We start from the raw sequence: 24,109 nt of genomic DNA on the forward strand, positions 1-24,109 counted from the left end.
GAGCCGGGCGGCGGCGCGGGGCGCGGCCCGGTTCGTCCCGGGGGCGGGCCGACGATGGGCCCAGCGGGCCCGGCGGTGCGGAGGAGAGAGAGGGCCGGCCGCGGTGATGTGTCAGCGTCCGATTGGGCGAGGGGTGGTGGCGGACATGTCCGGCACACGGTGGACGTGTCCGGAGGCGCGAGGATGAAGCTAGGGTTTCATCCGTGAAATTTCGGGGAGGCACACATATTTATAGGTAGAGGGAGCTAGGAGAGTCCAAATGAGGTGCGGTTTTCGGTCATGCAATTGTGATCGAACGAACGAGAGGATGGAGGGGGTTTAGCTAGGTTTTGGGCCACTTTGGAGGGGTGTTGGGCTACAACACACACGAGGCCTTCATAGTTCCTCGGTTAACCATTGGAGTATCAAACGAAGTCCAAATGGCATGGAACTTGACAGGCGGTCTACTGGTACTGAACCAAGGCCGCTTGGCAAGTCTCGGTCCAATCCGAGAACGTTTAACACCCGCACACGAAAAGAAGCAAAAGGGGACACCGAAGGACATAGGAGTGCCGGAATGCAAAACGGACAACGGGGAAAATGCTCGGATGCATGAGATGAACACGTATGAAATGTGATACACATGATGACATGATATGAGATGCATGACATGGACAAAATGCACAACAAAGACAAAACCCAACCACGAGGAATATCATAACTTAGTTCTGAAAATGGCAAGAGTTGGAATACAAATATGGCAAGTTACATACGGGGCGTTACACTTGTGCTCCAGAGGAGGAGGTTATCGAGGCGGATGAGGAGGAGGCAAAGGCAATGGCTGGCTTTCTCGGGTTCATGATTGGACATGGTGGTCGGGCGCCGACAATCATTTAGATTAGGTTTATAGTAGGTTTTAGTACGGTTTGTGCAAAATATGTAATGAATTTCGTCCAGTTTATAGGATTTTTTTTGAAATGTAATGAATTTCATCCGGTTAATTTGAAATTTGCTTTGTTTGCACGAATTTTGTCCGGTTAGTTCATATATTTGTCGAAAGGTATGCGGGCAGCATTGGATGGCATCCATCAGTGTCCTCGGACAGATGCCGGTGTAAATTGGAGGGTCAGCACTGGAGATGCCCTAACTATCATGCTATAATCGCTAACAATGCTCCATTATTTCGCAGGGAACAGTTATCCCTCGATCAAAATCAGATCCACCATGTTTCGCACTCCTCCCACGTAAGAGTGTAAAGTCTTGCTTACATAAAAATGGAGCAAGTGGACGGCATTGTAGCACGTCATATCACTCAAACTAGCCTGCCTAACACGCGGGAAAGCACCTCCCTCGTCATTTTGTTCTGGATTTCTATCGATTGATCGCAAGAAAATTTTATGCTTTGCAAGTTCAAAAGGAAAAGGCAGCATACTTACGCTCGGATGCGTCGCCTTCGCGTCGCACCCCCGACAGTTCGGCTCGCACGCCGCTCACTAGAGGGGACACGTGTTGTCTTGCATTTTCACTGACATGTGGGACTGCAATTGAATAAGGGCCTCTTTTATTCATAGGATTTTAAAAACGTAGGAATAGGAAAAGTATAGGGTTGGAGTGGCATGCTCACTTGAATCCTATAGAATTAGCAATGAGTGTCTGATGGCATGGGAAAAACAGAGGAATCATAAAAAGAGGTTGAACTAGATGTTAGATTTCCTATAAAGTGTAGTACAAAGATTCCATAGGAAAAAATCCCATAGGATTCAATCCTATGAATCAAAGGACCAACATAGGAAAAAATCCTAAGGATTTTAATCCTCCAGAAATCCTATAAAATTCCTTTGAATCAAAGGAGCCCTAAACCGTCGATAGCCGAAATCTAATCGCTCGGATGGGTGTCGGCTGAGAAGAGAGAGATAGGGGAGGGAGAAGAGATCTCCCGCCCACCGCACACGGACTCCAAGAAATATATGGTGATAATGTGAGGTGGGCCATGTGGGAGTCCGGACCTCTTCCAAGCCCGCTTCTGACCGCCCTGGCCCACTAGAACCCCCCCACCCCACCACCTCCCCGCGTGCGCTCCCCCCTTAGATGCCAGCTTCCCGCATTCATAGCAAGTAGTACCAGTAAAATTCTGGGCTATAAGGGCATGTACAATGGTTGATAAGATAGTCTTATCATAAGTCTTGCATGTAATTTAGAGATGACATAAAAGCATGTGTACAATGGATCATCTCTTAGCCTTATCTTCAATAACTAGTTATTCCTAAAAACATGGTGAAACATATTGTGCTAAGAGATCATCTCTTGTCTTCTCTTAAATAAGAGAAGACAAGCCTTTTCTTATGATTTCTCTTTCCTCTACCTCATCATTTATCCTATGTGGCATCCCTACAATAGAACCATTGTACATGCCCTAAGCCCGCTTATGTGGAGGAGAGAGAGGCATTGACAAAGTCAAGGAGTGGGATCTGCAGGAGCCCATCTCTACATGTGCTCCTAGGTATAAAAAACTAATTCTAAAAAAAGAGGCATAAAAAACAATTGTGTCTAAAAAAAGAAAGGTAAAAAACATTTGAGAGGAAATAGATAGAGAGAAAGTGAGACAAAGTTGTAACCTTATAGCCAACCTTATAGTCAACACTATGGTAGTATTACATGAGGAAGGAGGGAGTGGTGCACATGCCAAGTTCATTGGGCTGCCGTGTTTCACACTCCTCCGTCGTAACAGTGGAGACAATAGCTTTCATCAAAAATAAACAATGAATACTCATTGCTCGTCCACATATTGGAAAGAATACTTTCATTCGCTGACATGTGGGACGTCGACCATCCTAGTCCACCTGCCATGCACAAAATTATCCTGGTCCACCCCGGTCGTAGCGCAGGCCCAACCTTTCCCACTGTAAGTTGGTCGGATGAAGGAACCATCATGACTTCATTGAATTCCGCTTCTTCAAGAGAACTTACTATACCCGCAGTACTACTACCACACGCGAAGACTGGACGACACTATACCACGTCATATCACTGAAACCCACCAGGTCAAACTAGTCCACCTAGGATTTGTACTCCCTCCGTTTCAAAGTTAGTAGTACAAAGTTGAGTAACCTATTTTGGAACAAAGGGAGTACGTCTCTGTACTGCTATGATTTTGTGTTGTACGTCTCTGTACTTTTGCTATAATTTTCCTACCCTATGAACCAAATGAGGCCTGAATGTATCCGTGTTGACTATTGTCTGATCGATCGCTAAGACTACAATTTTAGGAGCTTGGGCTATTGGCCGATCGACGACGGATCAGTATAAGCATACCACGAGCTCATCAGCCCCAATGTTTCTCTTCGGTGAGTGTTTTGCGAGTACTATAGCTCGCACATTAGCTAGCCTACTAACACCGAGAATCATCAAATAAGACCTGCTGATATGATAAATAGTTTAAACTTACATCTAAGCATGCCATATATTACATCAAAAGCTGGTGAGGATACATCTGTTTCCACAACTCGGAGAGGGTTCGCATGATTCACTATCAAACAAAAGTATCAAGTACCACCCACACAAGACAGTGCACTATCCCTAAGATGGTTTGATAACACACATCGTTCTGGTAATTAAACACAATGCAAACTACCCTGAAGGATTAGTGCGATCCACTATTTCTTGTCATCGATCTCTTGGGCAATGACCACAGCACGAACAACGGCATGGGAATCGATCTCTGGGGTGATGTCCACCGCGACATCAGAATCGATCTCTGGGGCGATGTCAATAGGACAAACCGCGATATCGAAAACGATCTCCGGGGCATTGCCCATAGGACGGGCCGCGACATCGGAATCATCAAGTACGTCCATCGGCACCTGCACAAACCCTAACATATTAGAAAGCACATTGCAAATAATGAAAAACCACAACTATGGTAGGCCATTATTTTTTACCTTGTGTAGCTCACCGGGGGATCCCATCCCTCCGGGGGCCATCTCATCGTCCTCGATGGGGGCCATCACCTTACCAGGGGAATACTGCTTCTCAATGGCGTCTATCTCCTCAAACTCAGCCTTGAGCCTCGATAGGTGGCCATTATAGTTTCTAGGGTAGGCACGGTGGGGCCCTTGCTGTTCTTCCAACTTTCTTCGAGGAGTTCATCTGCCAACGTCGTCAACTCTTTGGCCAGTGCTTGTTTCTTGGAGCTCTTCGTCTCCATGGGTTGGCCCGCCAACATGGTCAACTCGTTGGTCGGTGCTCGCTTCCTAGAGAGCGATGTCTCCAGTGGGTTGTCCGCCGGCAACTCTTTTCCTAGTGCTCCAGGATCCATCAATGAACTGACAAACAAAAAGCAATCGAAAGGAAACCACAATCATAATGAAAACGGGAAAAGAATATGCTATGAGAATCGGTCGGTGCTTTGCAAAAATAAGATTCTTGGAATGAAAATATAGTAGCATCACTGATTCGCCCACCTTTTCCTCGTCGGTACAGAAGAAAAATGATAGAAGTGAGTAGCGTGGAGTGAGTTTTTTTTCAAGAAAGGGATTCAACGAGCGTTCCAGTGAAATGATGGTTGCTTCGTCCAGTCCAACTTCAAGGCCACTTTACCACTGCTGGTAAAGCTGTGGGTTTTGTGATATGATGGGTCATGACGGCCACACCGGGGTGACCGGTGAGTCTCGGCTATAGCACCTCGCTGTGATTTGGTGGATGGGACGCGGGCCCGGATGCTTTGATGTCTCGGATGTAGATAGAGCGGCTAGTCATATATGAGTACTCAATATTGTGCACCACGACCAAGGCGGAGAGAAAAACGAGAGAACTACGCATTTTTTACACTGTAGATTCACTCATTTTGCTCTAGTACTACTCATTTAGGGTGTAGTCTAGTCACTTGTTGAAATCTCTAGAAAGGGAAATACTCCTTTCCGGTTTACAGGGCTATACTAGCAAGTAGTACCACAATAGTGGGCTCAAATAGCAATTTTGTCTCATGTAAGAGCCTGGCTATATACGTGCTCCAAGCCCTTCTCGACCCACTTTTGGGTGTTTTGTAGGGTGAATGAGTCCACACTAGCTTAACACAAATACACTAGGAGCATGCATGAAGAGTGGTGCTAGGATGAGCATGCACGAAGAGGGAACAACTATGCTAAGATGAGAATGCAACTAAAAACACTGTAGCGAGTGTTCGCAACTACCATGCTCGGGTTGCACTTGGCTCTTCGACTCTTCGAAAGACGAACAATGATGTTACTACTACTTGTATATTATCGAATCCATTGCTGCATGTCCGTCCACCGCGTGTGGGATGGATAGCTTGTTGTAGTACTCTATAAGGCTAGTTGTAATGGGAGTACTATCATAGGTAGTACTCCCTCCATTCCTAAATATTTGTCTGTCTAGAGATTTCAACAAGTGACTACATAGGGAGCAAAATTAGTGAATCTACACTCTAAAATATGTATATACATCCGTATGTGGTAGTCCATTTGAAATATCTAAAAAGGCAACTATTTAGGAACCGAGGGAGTATCATGCATGCCAACTAGGAAAATTTCATGAGGTGGCATAGAAGTAAATGAAGAAAGAGAGGGTTGAGTGTCATATCATGACACCGTATCTGTCGGTGGGAACGACACCTATGGGATCACGAGAATCCCTCCTACGGTTAGCGGGGAGCGGGGTCGTGAGATGAGCGGATCAAGCAGGTAGCACACGGTTCGTTTATCCAGGTTCGGGCCGGAAGGATGCGTAAAACCCTACTCCTGCTTTGGTGGATTGTATATCTGTGTTCTTGAGCTAGCTATGGGGCGTGAGGAGCTCCAAAAAGCCGAATCCTTCTCCTGGTCGCCTCGGGCCTCCTTTTATAGAAAAAGGGGTGGCCACAGTGGCACACAGGAGGTGGAAAGGGTACAGTGATGCAAGGTTATCCCTCGCATTACATGACAAGGCGCATTTAATGCGTCTTGCTTAGGTGTCCTTGCTTTATCGGGGACGGGGGAGAGATCTGTCTCGTCCGTCGCTGCTCCTTCTTGTGTCGACACACGCCCTGGCCAGCAATGCCTGAGATGCCACGTAGGTAGGCAGACAGCTGAGGTGGCGCAGTGGTGGGTCTTCACGAAGATCTGCATGCCGCCACGCAGGTGCCTGCCCAGCTGGTTGGGTCGGCAGCTGCATGCATGCGGTGGTGGAGGTTTAGTCAGCGTGGTCCTGATGGTGGCCCTGCGGGTGTCCTCGGCAAGGGCCTTGACGGGGCCCCGACAAGGGTTTTGCCGAGGCGTCTGCTGTCATCCCCGACAAAGCGCTTGTCGGGGGCCTTGTGGTCTTCCTCGGCTGGGATCCCGCCAAGGGTTGTCGTCTCCTTAGTGCATATCTGATCTTGAATGTCTTCACAAAGATCTGCATGTCGCCACGGGGATGTCTCCCGAATCCTTGCCCTTTGGGGGCAGTGGACTCAAGGGTGATTTGCTCCGTAGGCGCGGGACGAGTCGCCGCGGCAAGGGTCTTGCCGGGGCTGCTAGAACTGTCTCCCGGCAAGGATCTTGCTGGGGGAGTCCGCTTTGTCCTCTTTTCTCTTCATGGTCTTGGCCTTGGCGTCGTTCTAGTTCTCTTGAGCTTCGGTCTTACCCTGGCTCACCTCCCTTGCCTTGCTTGGTGTGGTGGTGTCCGTGGCTCAGACTGCCCGTGCACAGTTATAGGGTTACAAAAAGTGTACCCCTCTTTTTGTACACCGACAGGAGCCCCCGGGCCTGGTCCACACATAAGCGCAACGCGTTGTTGGGCTAGGCCCAAAAACGGTGCGCGGGCTGGCGGGGCGGTTTTTACCGTGGTAAGGTTCTTCGCGCGCTGCGCTTCCCACGACTCCCGCGCATGGCGTGGCGTGGGGAGGTGCGTGTGATGTGGGCAGCATGCGCGGGGTTGGTTCCCGCGGGCATGCGTCACATCACAGTTAATGTGAAAGGAGGCGGCCCGTGTTTTCCCCATAAAAAAGGAATAACCGCGGGCGCGCTGCTCACTTTCTCCTCTTTCCTCGTGCCTTTTCCAATCTCAGAGCCTCCGTTTCCTCTCTTCCTTCCTTCCTAAGCTTCCGTCGTCGCCCTCCGTCGTTGCTTCGCCATCCCCCTTCCTCAGCCCTCTAAACTTCTTGGCCGCCATGGCGCCCAAATCCGCCAAGGGCAAGGGGTGGCTAAGGGTGCTGGGATTGTGGAGCCGCCGAAGAGCGCGCTATCGGGGGACCGGACGAAGTCCACCTTTTTCTTCCCCTTGACGGTTGATGTTCAGGAGCTCCGAGCCTCCTTAAGGCCCCTATGGGGAGCGAAGACGGGGGGAGAGAATTCGGGACACCCGGTGACACGTGTCATTCCTGCTGCTTGCGCCGATCCTCCTCCAAATCGGTATCCCTTTTTCATCGATTATCTTTCTTGCGGGTTATGCCCCCCTTTCTCCGATTTCTTCTGCGACATTATGCACACCTTTGGCTTTCGCCTCTTGGATTTTACTCCGAATGCGGTGGCGTGCATGGCCTTCTTCGCGCATCTTTGTGAAGGCTTTGCCGGGGTGCAACCCAACACGGCGCTCTTCCGCCATTATTTCTTCCCTCGGATCCAGCCGGGAGGTGTCGTCTGTGGTTGCGTCACCTGGATCCCATGATCCAAGGGGGCGTACCCGGACGGTGCCGTGAAGGAGAGGGAGGAATGGCGTGGCCAGTGGTGCTGGATTGAGGACGAAGACCTGCCGGAATTCTGCAAGGTCCGCCGAGTGCCGCCGGTCCATGGCAGCTATTGGAGCAATGTCGATGCCGCCGACGGGAGGCTCACTATTGCCACTATTAGGATTCTCTGGCTCACCTGGGCTGGACTCACCCTTGAGATGATCGGGGCGGACTTCATTCATTGCCGGATCGCCCTGTTGCACAACAAGGGGAGGCCAGCCTCGCTTTTTACGAATCTGGCTGACATTATGCGACTCCGCCCCAGCCTCGACCACAATTTCACAGTGTTGGCGCATGCCCACTTCTGCCAGCGGCTTTTCCAGATTGATGTGGGTCGCGACGGCGAGGTCGAACGGACCGGCAAGGCCGCGAGGGCTGCCGCAAAGGTGGCAAGGCCCTCAAAGGGCCGTTTTTCAAGCTGCCAGCGGGGGTGGCCCTGTTGTGCAACAATTCACGTCGGTCCGAGATCATCGCCATGATGCCGGACTATAATGCGCACGGCCCTGACCCGAGCTGGAAGGAGCCGAAGGATGCAGATGTGCAGCAATTCTTTGACACCCTGATCGAGGTGTATGTCAATGCTGACGCCGAGCGGTGGCTTGTCATGGACACCACCCAGGCAGAGCTGGACTACATCGCCACTAGGGCGAGGGAGGCGCAACTCGCCATGGAGGCCGGCAGCGCCGGGGGCGTGGAGGTCAAGGCCGCAATGGTGCGGAGGAAGAGCAGCTCACCCGGTGGGCGGCGGCTACCGACACTGGAGCTCCGCTTGTCGAAGACGCGGCCGACGAGTCATCGTCGGAGGAGGATGTGGCGGTGGGCTCGACGCCAACCAGGGGAAGAGGGTGAGTCCTGCGGCGGGCTGGCTCCGGCGAGCCGGTCCGGCCCGGCAGGGCTACGCGGCCTCAATTGACCCTGGAGGGGTCTGGGCATCACACGAGGGCCACGGCAGCCAAGAGGCTGACGAAGGCCGCTGAGAAGAAGAAGACAACAGCCCCTTCCTCATCTGGGCACGCACAAACCTCGCCGTCTTCGCCTCCTCCGGCAGATGTCGACTCGAAAGTTGACGCGGAGGTCACTTTTGATCTCGGGCCTGTCAGCCCGAAGAGGAAAAGGAAAGTGGCGGAGGAAGAGGGATAGATGACGAGTAAGTACTCCGTACCTTACTACCATTTCCATTCCTCTGAATTTAGTCACTCATCTTGATCCATTTTTGCTTTTGCAGGGATGCAGAGACGTTGGCCCAGAGGGTGAAGAGGGCAAAGGCCTCGGCGAGCAGTCAGCCCCCGGCTGGGGCTTCAAAGACGCCACTGGTGGTGTTGAGCAGCCCGGACAGCAGCCCCCGGCACAGCCCCCAGCGTAAGTTCATCACCCTCCTCTTATTCGACACGTGGTAGGCATTCGATGCTATGGTGTTGACCTTGTCGGGTTTGCAGGAGGGGGGCGGCAATAGGAGGAGGCGCAGAGGGCTACCCCCAACACACCACCCCCATCGACTACGCCGCCGCGAGGGGCGTCCCCGGCAAGGGCACCAAGCACGGAGCCCACACCCATGGAGGAAGAGGGGAACTTGGGTGCTGGTGACTCTGCCACGGCGCCAAATGCTGGCGGGGAGGGGACTTCTGCTTCACAGCCCGGCACTGGTGAGTCGCCTGTCCTCCGTCTCTGTTTTTTCCTTATTCTTTTTCTTGGCTTCAATGCTCCCATTACTACCTAGGCCCTCCTTCAATAGGTATGGAGGATGTGGATGCTGTTGTTGGGAATATTGCTGAGGAGGCCGCGGCGGGGGCCGACAGGATTGCCGCCGAGGAGGCCGCCAGGGATGCTGGCAAGGTCACCGCCGATGAGGCCGCCAAGGATGCTACCGAGGACACCGCTGCGGGGGCTGCCAAGGCGACCGGCGAGGCTTCTGCCGAGGGCGCCAGCGGCGGGCCTGCCGGGGAAGCCGGCAAGGCCACCGCCGAGGAAGAGGTGGTTGATGATCAGCCTCCCTCCTCCTCAACCCCGGGCCCCGGCAGATATCTGAAGGTGGGCGACGATCTTTTCGTCCATCTCCTAGGGGCGTCAAGTTCCCGAGCGCCCGCCGAAGGGGAAGTCTTTGACGGCGAGGTGCTTGCCGCCACCGGGCTTGAGGTTGTCGATGAGCCGGGCGTTGGCGGTGATGGTTCTCCAGAAGAGCAGCTTTTCCGTGCTATGGGGGCCAACTTCCGAAAACTCCAGGCGCTCTACCGTGTCCGTCTGGACAAGGTTAAGTCCAGGACGGCAACGGTGGACCAGGCGGAGGTGGATTTCAAGGCGCGCATTGCTGAGACGCAGACCTGGTTCCACCAAACTCGCGAGGAGCAGAGGGCCTTTCAGGAGGAATTGGCCAAGCGCAATGTCGAGCTCACCATGAAGATGGCTGACATCGAGAAGGCCCAGGAAAAGGCGGCGAACTTGGCTGCCGCGGCCGAGGCCATCCGGAACCAGCATCAAGTCGCACTGGATTCCCAGGAAGAGGACCTCACCGTGCGTGAGGCGAAGCTTGCTGCAGCGCTCCGTGGCAAGGATGAGGAGCTCGAGGCCCTTGTCGCGTGGTGGACTCGCGAGCTGGAGCAGAGGCACAAGGAGGCACTCGATGCCCAGGCTCTGGCCCATGCCGGCAACGTAAGGGAGTTGGAGGTGGAGCGGGACGAGCTGAAGGAGTAGTCCCTCAAGCTGTCCAACGAGAAGAGCACGCTCAACAGCGCCTTGGTGGAGGCGCAAGGAGCGGTCATCAGCAGGACTGGGGAGCTCTCCGAAGCGCAAAACTCTGTCAGAGATCTCAAGCTGAAGCTGGAGGATCTCGAGAAGATGTTGTCGGAGAGCAGGGCTCGGGAGGAGATCTTGACCAGGAGTCTGGAGGAGGAGAAGCAGCTGCGGGCGAACGAGGCCGCCTCCCACCAGGAATACATGGCGGGCGAGAACACATGGATCAGCCGTCTGGAGGACGTCGCCAGCAGGGTCACCTCGTAGTTGGCCACCATGGGGATGCCAAATGTGAGGTACGCCCCTGAGCGCAGCGGGACCGTCAACACCAAGTTGACTCTGTTCTTCGAGGGCGTCCTTGGAGCCTTGGCTTATCTTCACTCCAGCAGAGCGGCCACGTAGGCCGTGGAAGCCCGATGACTTTGCCGTGGGGTCATGACCAAGGTCCTCACCAAGATGGCGTACTGGAACCCCGACCTCGACTTCGGTGCCGCGATGGATAGCTTGTCGGACGGTATTGACCTCACGGTGCTCAAGGAGCGCATCAAGCCCGTCATCAGCAGCATCAACGAAATCAAGAGGGTGGAAGGCCAGCGCTGGGATTAGGCATCCCGTTCTTCACCGCCGCTGCAGGTTCACGACCAAGAGAAATTTCATCTTTAGTTAGAACTGCAGCAATGATGTGATGTAATATAACTTTGCAGTACTTTTAATTTCATGCACATTATTTCCCCGTTCAATTCCTCTTTGTATGCGCGCCCTACGTCGATTGGGTAGGCTCACCGGCGGGGAAGCCCCTAGCGGCGTTTTGGGGACAGATCCCCATGGGCCTGCTGGGTACGCGTGCTGCCGGACGAGCCACCTTTCCGTTCTGAACGCGGCCGCTCAAACTGTGGAGCTTGACTCGAGTCAGAATCGAGAGCGTTGTTGATCGCGGAAGGCTACTCTGCCATTCTCGACACAGCAGCTTGAGCTATTGAGCGGACTCGAAACAGGGCAAGGGCGTTGCCGATCGTGGGAGAGCCCCCTGGCATGCAGGTTTCTCATACAAAGGCATGACATCTCGGGGGGGGGGGGAATAACCTCATATAAGAAGGATAGAACAAATAAGGGTTCGGTGCAACTTAGCTTCGGTTTGCAATCGCTCGAGTGCTGATCTTCTGGCCTCCTTTCTTCTCCAAGGGCCACGAAGACGAAGGACTGCTGGGCTGATTGCTAGAGCCGATTCTCACAACTGCACCCCCTACCTGGCGCGCCAAAGATGTCGGTGGGGAACGACACCTATGGGATCATGAGAATCCCTCCTACGGTTAGCGGGGCGCGGGGTCGTGAGAAGAGCGGATCAAGCAGGTAGCACACGGTTCGTTTATCCAGGTTCAGGCCGCAAGGATGCGTAAAGCCCTACTCCTGCTTTGGTGGATTGTATATCTGTGTTCTTGAGCTAGCTATGGGGCGTGAGGAGCTCCAAAAAGCCGAATCCTTCTCATGGTCGCCTCGGGCCTCCTTTTATAGAAAAAGGGGTGGCCAGAGTGGCACACAGGAGGTGGAAAGGGTACAGTGATGCGAGGTTATCCCTCGCATTACATGACAAGGCGCATTTAATGCGTCTTGCTTAGGTGTCCTTGCTTTATCGGGGACGGGGGAGAGATCTGTCTCATCCGTCGCCGCTCCTTCTTGTGTCGACACGCGCCCTGGCCAGCGATGCCTGAGATGCCACGTAGGTAGGCAGGCAGCTGAGGTGGTGCAGTGGTGGGTCTTCACGAAGATCCACATGCCGCCACACAAGTGCCTGCCCAGCTGGTTGGGTCGGCAGCTGCATGCATGCAGTGGTGGAGGTTTAGGCGGCGTGGGCCTGATGGTGGCCCTGCGGGTGTCCTCGGCAAGGGCCTTGCCGGGGCCCCGACAAGGGTTTTGCCGAGGCGTCTGCTGTCATCCCCGGCAAAGCGCTTGCTGGGGGCCTTGTGGTCTTCCTCGGCTGGGATCCCGCCAAGGGTTGTCGTCTCCTTAGTGCGTATCTGATCTTGAATGTCTTCACAAAGATTTGCATGTCGCCACGGGGATGTCTCCCGAATCCTTGCCCTTTGGGGGCAATGGACTCAAGGGTGATTTGCTCCGTAGGCGCGGGACGAGTCGCCGCGGCAAGGGTCTTGCCGGGGCTGCTAGAACTGTCTCCCGGCAAGGATCTTGCCGGGGGAGTCTGCTTCATCCCCTTTGCTCTTTGTGGTGTTGGCCTTGGCGTCGTTCTAGTTCTCTTGAGCTTCGGTCTTACCCTGGCTCACCTCCCTTGCCTTGCTTGGTGTGGTGGTACCCGTGGCTCAGACTGCTCGTGCACAGTTATAGGGGTACAAAAAGTGTACCCCTCTTTTTGTACACCGACGGTATCATATTAAATCTTGTGCTACTATGTGTCATGCATGCTAATAAATGAAGTCATCGATGATACTGACATATGATACTATGCACTACAGATGTGTAGTATCATACACTAGTATCATATGCATGATACTAGTATTCCATTACGACCAGCCTATCCTCGTCTGCGAGCCACCGTGCGCATGTGCGAGGGAGAAGGCATGTGGTAGTAAAATGAAGCTTCTCCTCGTTGTACGAGTTGACGCGACACATCATAGCACTGGCCCCACATGGTTGCATCTAAACTTGGCTGAAAGACCCGCAGTGTACAATACTCCATTTGCTGCAACCTCTAACATTTACCCCACCACAAATTAAAATATATATTCCCGTCTTGACCAGATGAGCGTGCAAACTACAATCACCAGGATGACAGGTAGGGCCAGAAGATTATTTTAATCAAAAAAAGCATGGAGCCGACCCCAACGATTTTAAGCTTACATGCATGGTACACGCTATCCTAGACTACTCTACACATGAAACTGCCACAGGAGCGTCCGGGCTGCGCTTGGCTCTTCGCCTCTTCAGGAAGTCGAACAATGATGGAGTACTAGTGCAGTGGAGGAGTACTACAGTATGCTTCTGGCCATCTGACACCGATTGAACTGTTACATGTCCACCGCGTGCGGGAGGGAGAGCGTGTAGCGAACGGAAGTTTCTCCTAGTCCTACCAGCCACCATGCTCATGGGTGACGGAGGGACACAGCTTCATTGAATTACTGCTCCTGCCTTTGCGTGTATGACAAGTGGGCCCAACAGGTGGGTGGCCCACCTGTCATGCAGCCAAAGGCAGGTGCGGTTAAGGCACCGGAGCTCAGTCCGCGAGGGAGAGGGCATTGTAGTAATCAAACTTCTCGGTCTTTTATGAGTTGACGCGACACATCAAAGCACTGCACTCGATATATTTCAATAATTTGCCTTTACCGAGCATTAATTACAATGCATGCATGCATGCCATGACTCTCCTTTTGATACTTGCATGTGTTGCTTTAATGCACCTTGCCAAATTTTGACTATAAAATTAACTAACCAAATGTTCATGCATGTCACAAAAAATTACATAATTGAAAACTATGTTCAAATACCAATCAAATGATATAATTTTTGTTAACATGCACTAACATTTTGTGAGTTAAATCTTTGGTCAAAATTTAGCACCAATTACAAAGGGCCCCAATAAATATTGTACTATCACATTTTGTTTTGAGGATACTCCCACATAGAAAATATAAAATAATGCATGTTGGGGCAGCCCACATTTCCGATAATTTTAGCCGTGGGCTTGTTCACAAATTTTACGAGGGGGTGGTCGTTCATTTAATGGAGGGTCTTGTACCAGACTTGAACGGTACAAAGTGTGACCTGGCACACCGTAACACCACTTGGAATAAGCGGGTAGCTACTCAAAAAAAATCAACAACTCAATAAAAACGGCGACCTGGCACGTACATAATTTTAAACGATAGTTTTGATGGAGTGAAAAGGGAAAACTACCCCACTACGTATATATAGGCCGGAGCCTCCATGCTTGCTTGCTAGGGTTGCTCTATTCACACACTCTCATCCTCTCCAGATCTAAACAGGATAGTGGTGGTAACACTGTCTTTCTCCCTTCAAAAAACACTGTCTTTCTATCCTCACCGCTGGTTACAGATCTGGACGTATCCCCCTCCGTCGGTGAAGGGAGGAGGGGCATCGTTTAGGCTGTCGTTGATAGCGAGGGAGGAGACCCACTACCGGTCGCACCGTTATCTCTGGCCGAGCGCCGATGCGGGAGGTCCTCTGAACCCCTCGTCATTGCCCTAGTGTGGGTGGATCCGCCCTCCCGCCGCCTACCTATCCACATCCCGACGACCTTCAGGTATATCTTCCTTCGAAACCGCCTAGCTCTACTTCCCCAGCTTGCTACATCACTACATGTGCATCATTTTCTACCTCTTAGCCCCTCTCGATTGGATGGTCCAATGACATATTTTTTTCTATTGTTAGAGGTAAAGCTAATTCATGGAGTCGAATCTTGTACTTGGTTCAAACAAGAAATAAAGTGGGGGTGGGGGAATTTAGTATGTACATCGGACTTGGTACAAAAAGGAAGGATAGCGAGTGAAAGTAGTATAGACTGGTCATCCAACCGGTCTCTTGGTTGAAAAGGGAAATATAGGGGAAACGCTATACACAGTGGTATGACCAGGACTTGATTTGCTATCCACACATAAGATGGATGCATGCATCATTATGATGCAGAGGCCGGGGGCACGCCTCCATTTCCAAAAAAACATAGGAGTAGGTGGCTGATGTCTACTACACAACCTTCTTCTTGTAGACGTTGTTGGGCCTCCAAGTGCATAGGTTTGTAGGACAGTAGCAAATTTCCCTCAAGTGGATGACCTAAGGTTTATCAATCCGTAGGAGGCGTAGGATGAAGATGGTCTCTCTCAAGCAACCCTGCAACCAAATAACAAAGAGTCTCTTGTGTCCCCAACACACCCAATACAATGGTAAATTGTATAGGTGCACTAGTTCGACAAAGAGATGGTGATACAAGTGGTATATGGATAATAGATAAAGGTTTTTGTAATCTGAAAATATAAAAAACAGCAAGGTAACTAATGACAAAGGTGAGCGTAAATGGTATGGCAATGTGTTGAAACAAGGCCTAGGGTTCATACTTTCGCTAGTGCAAGTTCCCTCAACAATAATAACTTGGATCATCTAACTATCCCTCAAGATGCAACAAAGAGTCACTCCAAAGTCACTAATAGCGGAGAGCAAACAAAGAGATTATGGTAGGGTACGAAACCACCTCAAAGTTATTCTTTCCAATCAATCCGTTGGGCTATTCGTATAGGTGTCACAAACATCCCTAGAGTTCATACTAGAATAACACCTTAAGACACAAATCAACCAAAACCCTAATGTCACCTAGATACTCCAATGTCACCTCAAGTATCCGTGGGTATGATTATACGATATGCATCACACAATCTCAGATTCATCTATTCAACCAACACATAGAACCTTAAAGAGTGCCCCAAAGATTCTACCGAAGAATCACGACGAAAACGTGTGCCAACCCCGATGCATAGGTTCATGGGTGGAAACCGCAAGTTGATCACCAAAACATACATCAAGTGAATCACGTGGTATCCCATTGTCACCACAGATACGCACGGCAAGACATACATCAAGTTTTCTCAAATCTTTACAGATTCAATCCGATAAGATTACTTCAAAGGGGAAACTCAATCCATTACAAGAGAGAGAGAGGGAGGAGAAACATCATAGGATCCAAATATAATAGCAATGCTCGTGATACATCAAAATCGTATCACCTCAAGAACACGAGAGAGAGAGAGAGAGAGAGAGAGATCAAACACATAGCTATTGGTACATACCCTCAGCCCCGAGGGAGAACTACTCCCTCCTCATCATGAAGAGCACCGAGATGATGAAGATAGCCACCGGAGAGGGATTGCCCCCTCCGACAGGGTGCCGAAACGGGTCTAGATTGGCTTTCGGTGGCTACGGAGGCTTCTGGCGGCGGAACTCCTGATCTATTGTGCTCCCTGGTCGTTTTAGGGTATATGGAGATATATAGGTGGAAGAAGTATGCCAGGGGAGCCATGAGGGGCCCACGAGGGTGGAGGGCGCGCCCAGGGGGTGGGCGCGCCCCCCTGCCTCGTGGCTTCCTTGTTGCTTCCCTTACGTGGACTCCAAGTCTCCCGGTTGCTTTCCTTCCAAAAATAAGTTCCGTGAAGTTTCGGGTCAATTGGACTCCGTTGGATTTTCCTTTTCTGCGATACTCTAAAACAAAGAAAAAACAAAAACTGGCACTGGGCTCTGGGTTAATAGGTTAGTCCCAAAAAATAATATAGAAGTGTATAATAAAGCCCATAAACATCCAAAACAGAAGATAATATAGCATGGAGCAATCAAAAATTATAGATATGTTGGAGACGTATTAGTGGCTAGAGTGAACAAAAATGGGACCAACCCAGATATATTTTCTTGGATGTTTGTTTCTCGGGGCAACAAACTCTGAATCACTACTTTATGCCCCGGTTTAGGTACATGGTGCTGGACTGCTGGTGCACCCACTGTCCCATGCCCTTATACCAAATATTTAGTTGTTCTTAATCTAATGCCCCTGGTAAAATGAATCCATGCCATTATTATAAGCCATGACAAGTTTAGCCAAATGTTTTTGCCTGTAATTGTTTGAGACTTAGATTGTTTCCACTATAGCTATTTGTGCAAACAGGGGTATCCATTTCACCTGGTTGCTGTTGTGACCTTTTGGTGCACTGCACAAAACACTTCTTAAAAGAAGTGACTTTTGTGCTGTTTAACTGGAATGTCAGAATGGAACAGTTGGTTCATTTCGGTGGAACTGCATAAAGGGAGATCTGTGTTCCAATCCTCATCATCTATATTGGCACCATAACCTTCCTTTAGGTAAGAATGATATTTAATGCATATGTTCATCTCTATTTTGCGACGGCCATGAGAAAATAATGCTACTTTTACTAGTACACTTGTACTCCCTCACTGACAAAACCAATTCTGAAATAGAAGTCCAATCATGTACTTGGTTTTACCAACTGGTGAGGAGAAAGAGAAATAGAGCATGAAGAGGAGGAAGAAGAAGAATAAACAGTGCCAAGGTGATCTTGCTAAAGCCGAGGCCTCAGTCGAGGCCATTCAAGGGCTCCGGCAACGTCTACCTTACATGTTAGACGATCCTCCAGGGAGCCCTTCCACATCTGCGTATTGTCCATCATGAATTTGATGCTACTGTTAGAGTAATATGCTAATGTGTTTCTATCCTTTCTCACTAAGCTAATGAAGGTTTCACCTTGTTCTTAGTTGTGCAAATAGGGATCATGTTATGCCAATCATACATTTTAGTGGAACTACAGAAGACAATACAATGAACTGTATCCCAGCCAATGCTTTAACTCTGCTGGAAGTTCTTAATAATCTTTCGATATAATCTCAGCACTGGTAAACAAAAGTGATTTCAACCATACATTTGAAGTGCACAAAAATATATACTATTGAGTGATTCCAGTGAGTGCTTTATCATCTCTTCTGGGACTACATGAATAAGCTTTTTTGCTTAGGTTGGTACCGGCCTAAGGCCTTCATCCATATTAGTTTGTTGTCATCTCTATTTGTATCGTGCTACTGTCATGAGAAACTCCTTTATCTTTGCACGTTAAAGTTTTGCAACCTATGATACATGGCAATGCTTTGAGTGTTGAGCTAATTGGCACTGATTAAATAAACTAATACCTCTCTTTAAGCAAGACAACTATGTTGCTAACTTTACCCATTAAGATAATGAGGGTGCTTCTATTTGTTAGTGTATGTTTCATCAACTAGTCCCACTATTACAGCAATCTCACTCACTCAATATATGTGCCAACAGGGATGCTCGATTTTGGTGGAACTTCACAAAAACTTTGGGTGCCTCATTGCCTTGACAGCTTCCTTCCATTGTTGTCAGTCGCTCGGCTTATCTCGGCTTTTAGTCAAAGGAAATAGTAATTGATATGCTACCTCACACAGGTTGGTACTGGTCTTTATCCTGATTATTGTGCTTGTAATATGTATTGGTAATTTGGTACTGTGCTACTGTTTGCAGATTTCAAAAAAGAGTAACTTGGAGCCTGAACTCGCAGGCAAATCATTACATTGGGTGATTTCAGTAGAACTGCACAAAAGGATCAGATGGACATGTACTTATGCTACTGCTATGTACTCCAAAGTTCACTCAGGCAAGCATCAATGTTGACAAGAAGAAGTGCCTATATTCATTTGAGTATCAACTGGCGTCAACCAGTTTTCAAACTCCAAGTTAGGAGAGTGAACGTCAAAAATATTGCTTGGAGCATAACCCAGAAAAACGCAGTCCAGTCTTTGGTACCAACTTGTTCCTTTTGGTTATCGGCACATATGGCACCGAACTGTATGGCATGGAGTCTAAAGATTCCAGACAAGTTGGTTGATGCGTATATTCATCTGGCACTTAATCAGTCTGCACACCAGGGATGCTCCATTTCAGTTGAACTGCACAAAAAATTTGGGTGGTTCATTTTCTCAACCGCCTCCTTTCTTGTCTACAAAGTAGAATTTTGGCGAGCTACATGACCAAGATGATCCAGTAAACTAGTTAGATGAAATTAGTGGCCAAGTTGCTCAAACCTCCCTCGGCACAAGGCCACTATTTGAGGATAAACCTACAAGCAAAGTTCAAATTGTCTGTGCTGCCTCTTATGTACTCAAAAGTTTACTCATACAAGCATTAATTTTAGTAAGAAGTACCTCCGACTGAACACCATTTACCAGTCTGTACCCTAGGTAATTAAAGCTCATCCATGGATGATATTGGCTGTGATCTCAATCACTTGGTTGCATAAACATATTGAACATGTGTATATCTGAATCTTTTTGTGAATTATCTATGAATATTTTCGTGTGATCTATCAATCATTTCGATGCATAGACATGCTGAACTTATGTGTATATATGAATCTTTTGAGTTGTTGATTGTGAATGTTGGCTATGAATATGAATGTGTCCTGTGAACCTGAGTTTGATACGAATGTTTACATGTTCTGTTGTACTTGTGTGTGAACTTGTTAGTATGTCTACTACGGGATTTGTGACGTGTGGGTGTCAACGGCACACCTTCTTCCCGAGAAGAATTGCACCTGCTTTGTTAGGGTAGCAACTATGCATCAAATCTTTTTAATATTTTTGCTCTGTCTTCCCCCTCCCCCGCTCAACCCCTACAGTAATGTTTTCAACCTCAAAACAAGCATAGTACTGCGTTGTTTTTGGGGCTTGATGAAAAATCGAGTGCTGGTTTCTGTAGGTTGGCCCGCTCAGCAAATGGGCTGCTGGTCCACCATGGATTGGGAGGCTAAAAATACAAGTTATATTGTGCAGAGGCAAGTAAAAAAACATCACCGAGAGCCATCCACTGAAGAAAAAAAATCCCGTCTGATGTGCTTCTTCAGTCGCGCCGCTGGCCCCCTCTTTTTTCGAGAGGGCAAACAAGTATCAGCTAGGCCTAGGTATGCGTAGCCCACAACATATGGAGACAGTGGTTTCAACTTATTTTTTAAGGACCATACTGGCCTATGAGCCTCCCAGCGTAGGTTTTACTTTTTCTTAAAGATCGGCAGCCCAATGTATTTTCTTAATAAAACACATATCTTTGTTCTATTTATCTATATATAGGAATAATAATGCTGTGTCCAATTTATATTTTCCCTTCTAACCATATTATATATATTTATATTATTAGTATTATCATATATTTTATAGAGACTTATATGTACATTATAAAAACATCCCACGTGTTATTAACTTATAAAAGTAAATGTTTAACAGAAGTTGGAAAGGAAAATCCTGGTTGTTTTTGACTCACAGGTAGGAAAATCGTGATGATTGCGTACAAAAGCTTGTGAAGATTTTAAGGACCAATGTAATAATAACGCGCTCATTTTTATTTTGAGCAATAACTCGCTAATTTGTTAATTATGTTGCAATGGTTTATTTTTTGATATTAATTGCTCCTTCTAACCTAACATTATATAAAGAACGAGCCCAGCTAATTCGTGTATTTCAAGAAAGTGCAAATGGGCTGGTATTTCTTAGAAAATATTAAATGGGCCGCATTGACGTGAAATTATTTGTTCACCCAGCCCAGCAAATGGACTGTACATTCTAGAAAACATGGGTTAAATATATGCCATATTTTTGCAGGCTGACATGTGGGCCAATAGGTCGATGCCTATGCAGGGCGTTGTCTACTTGGTCAACAAATGATTATGACATCCACAACCATTGGATTTATATCCAATGGCCGACATGCACCTTCAATCTCTTGTCTTCTTCCTCTAGCGTCGCCGGGACCGACTGGTACGGCCTCCGGCGGCGAGCGGCTCTGCTTAGCACGCATCGCTGTGAAGCGCTACCCCACCGCCGGCCAGGCTATCCCTCCAGCCCTCCACACCTCCTGTTATTCTCCACCGACTGCAGCCCCGCGCCGCACCAGAACCAATTATAACTCTTGTACTCCTCTCAATCTGTGACTCCACTGCCGCATCTTCCCATCTCCGGGTCGTTCCCATTTGAGGTCTCGCCATCGTCCACCGCCTCGCTGTGCTCGGCGTGGCGTGGTCAACAAACGAGAGTTATCGGAAGAGGACTGTACGTGGAGAGCTTGACGGTTGGGACCCACGAGGTCCACGGTCGCACGCAAGGAAAGTTCCTCCATATTAAGCTGAAAAAATGTTTCCTCCCCCTGATAGCTGGGACCCACCGGCTGTATCTTCACATGGAAGGAAGTGCCTCCTTGTTATGCGAAAAAAAACTATTCCTCCCATTGACAGCTGGGACATGTCAGATTTGGTGGCTCACTTGTGGGCCTACTAAGCGGACGTGTACGCAGGGCTTTGTCAACTTAATCAACAAATGATTCTAGCAGCTGGACAGTTGGATGTTAATCCAACAGCCGTGCTCCTTCTTCAACCTTTGTTCTTGCTCCTGTCTCCCATGGGCAGGAGTGCTGCCGCGCACCCGAACCAGTCAAGTTTCCCACTCCTCTTCATTTGCGACTCCACTGCCGCATCTTCCCCATCTCCGGGTCGTTCCAGTCCAAGGCCTCGTCATTCTCCCCCGGCCTTGATGCGCTCGGCACGATGTGGTCAACATGGTCAATAAATGAGAGTCATCGAAAGATGACTGTACGTGAGAGGCTGACAGTGGGGACACACCACACCCATGGACGCATGCATGCAACTGCATCCTTTTTAACCTGAAAAATAATGTTTTCTCCCCCTGACTGCTGGGACCCACCAGCTACATCTTCGCACGCAAGGAAGTGTGTCGATATTACGGGCAAAAAAATTGATTCGCCCCCCTGACTGCTGGGACCCACCAGCTACATCTTCGCACGCAAGGAAGTGCTTGACAGTCGAGACCCACTTGATCGAAGTGTACATAGCGTTGTCACTCTGGTCGCGAACATGTACGTACATACTAGTCGATGTAGAGGTTCATACGTGTCGTAGTAGAGGCACGCACATATCGTAGTAGAGGTGCGCATGTGTCGTAGTAGAGGCGCACACGTAGCATGTACACATACGTACAGCGGCCAGGGTGCAAGAAAGTAAATACGGCCACGTACGTACATACAGGCGGGGTCTTCATTGCCTACTCGCACATATATATACGGACGACCAGGGCTTGTGTATATGGAGAGGCAGCGGACGGTAGCAACGGCGTCCTGTTCATCGGGCAGCTAAGCGGCTGGGTCAGAACGGAGAAAGAGCATCTTGTTCATCGGGAGGCAACCGACTGGGTCGGAATACATCGTGTTCATCGGGAGCCAACCGACTTGGACAGAACAGCCGATGGAAACAAGGCCTGGCGTACCGTAGAACGGAGGAAACGGCCTTGTGTTCGACCAGCCACGGTCGAAACGAGATCCTGTTCATCGGGAGGGGTCTGGCGTACCGCAAAACAGAGAAAACGAACCTCCTACGATGGAAATGGGGTCCTATTGATTGGGAGGGGTGTGGCATACCACAAAACGGAGGAAACGGACTTGTGTTGGAGCGCTACGGTCGAAACGGGGGTGCTGTTCATTAGGAGGGGTGTGGCTTACCGCAAAATGGGACTCCACAAGATACTGTTCATCTCCATCATTGAGTGCCTCCACGGGCTACTGTTCATCCACTGTCGACCTCCTCCAGTCTCCACCTGCGATTGTTCATCCACGGGCTCCTGTTCATCCACCCTCCACCGCGCGCTCCTCCACCGACTATTATTCAACCAGCCCTCTCCACGGGCCCCTGTTCAACCACCCCTCCACGGGCTACTGTTCATCCAGCCCTGCACCGGCTATAGTTCAACCAGCCCTCCATGGGGTCCTATTCATCCACCCCCAACCGACTCGATCGATCGGGGTCCTGTTCATCCAGCGGCAACGACCTCTAGTACCACGGGGTCCTGTTCATCCAACCCCCCACCGGGAACTATTCATCCACCCCCCCTCCCAACAACGCTCACTGTTCATCTAGAGGCAGCATCGATCGGCTTCAGTTAGCAGCAGTAGCGAAGGAATCACTCCGGTTCAGTTAATAGCAAGGGATCGATCGATCACTCGGGTTCAGTAACGCGTAGCCTGCAATGCAATCGCTCGGGTTCAGTTAGAGCCCAACACCTCGCTCGGGTTCAGTTAGAGCCCAATGCCTCGCACACACACACGTACGTACGAGATAAACGTGCATCACTCGACCCCCGACCACCCACCGTAACCGGGAACTCCCCGATATTTTCCTCGCCCTCGCTTCTACCATGGTTTTTCCCGTCATGGACGGCCCAACGAATTTCATGCAGCTACGTCTCCGGACCGCCCAGGATGAAAAGCCCATTTTCTGTCATGATTTTTTGTCATAGAAGTAGGACCCCACCACATCTATGATGATACCGGGTTTTGTCACAATTATCGTCATAGATGTGTCATAAGTATGACAGAAAAAAATTCGTTCGGCCCAAAATGTCACGGATGTGTCTTTTTTTGTAGTGGGTGTCGTGCTAGAGCGAGCCGGTGGAGTCTTCGTCGATCGAACCCAACTGCAAGAGGACAAAAGTGTTGGCCCGACGACGCTTCCCCGCCATCCTCTCCATCGTCGTTCACATCGTCTCATGGGGTGGCTGTCTGCCGCCAAGGAATAGGAGGGGACTGCCACCTCCCAGCCTAATAGTCGGGCAGGTTGTGAATTGTCAGGAGGAGCTTAGGGTTGTCAGTATTTGCAGGTTGTGAATTGTGTTTTGTGTTGTGTATTTTGAGAGTACTTTCAGATATGAATGTCTTTTGAATTTCAGATTTGCAGTATTGAGCATATGAAGTATTTTATGAATTCTAGAGATCTACTTTTAGCACTTAAAAAATGTAGTTTCATAGGAGTATAAAAGTGCAGACAATGTGATTCTGAGAGAAGAAACTGCAAGTTTTAGTTTCAGATAAGAAACTGCAAGTTCAGTTTCAGATAGGAAACTGCAACTTTGAGAGGCAGAGCATTTATATTAACACGACCTTTTCAAACAGGGATAACATCATGTTGGAAGTTTTATTTATGGTCAAAAATGGAATTACCAGCCAGTTAACATCATGCTGATTAACATTCATGCATAGCACATCTTCATATGATGCACAGTAAAAAAGATATGATATTTTCAAAATGCCCACACAATGTCGAGTGTGCGAAA

This window comes from Triticum dicoccoides, chromosome 2A (genome assembly GCF_002162155.2).
Source record: "Triticum dicoccoides isolate Atlit2015 ecotype Zavitan chromosome 2A, WEW_v2.0, whole genome shotgun sequence".
Lineage (NCBI taxonomy): Eukaryota > Viridiplantae > Streptophyta > Magnoliopsida > Poales > Poaceae > Triticum > Triticum dicoccoides.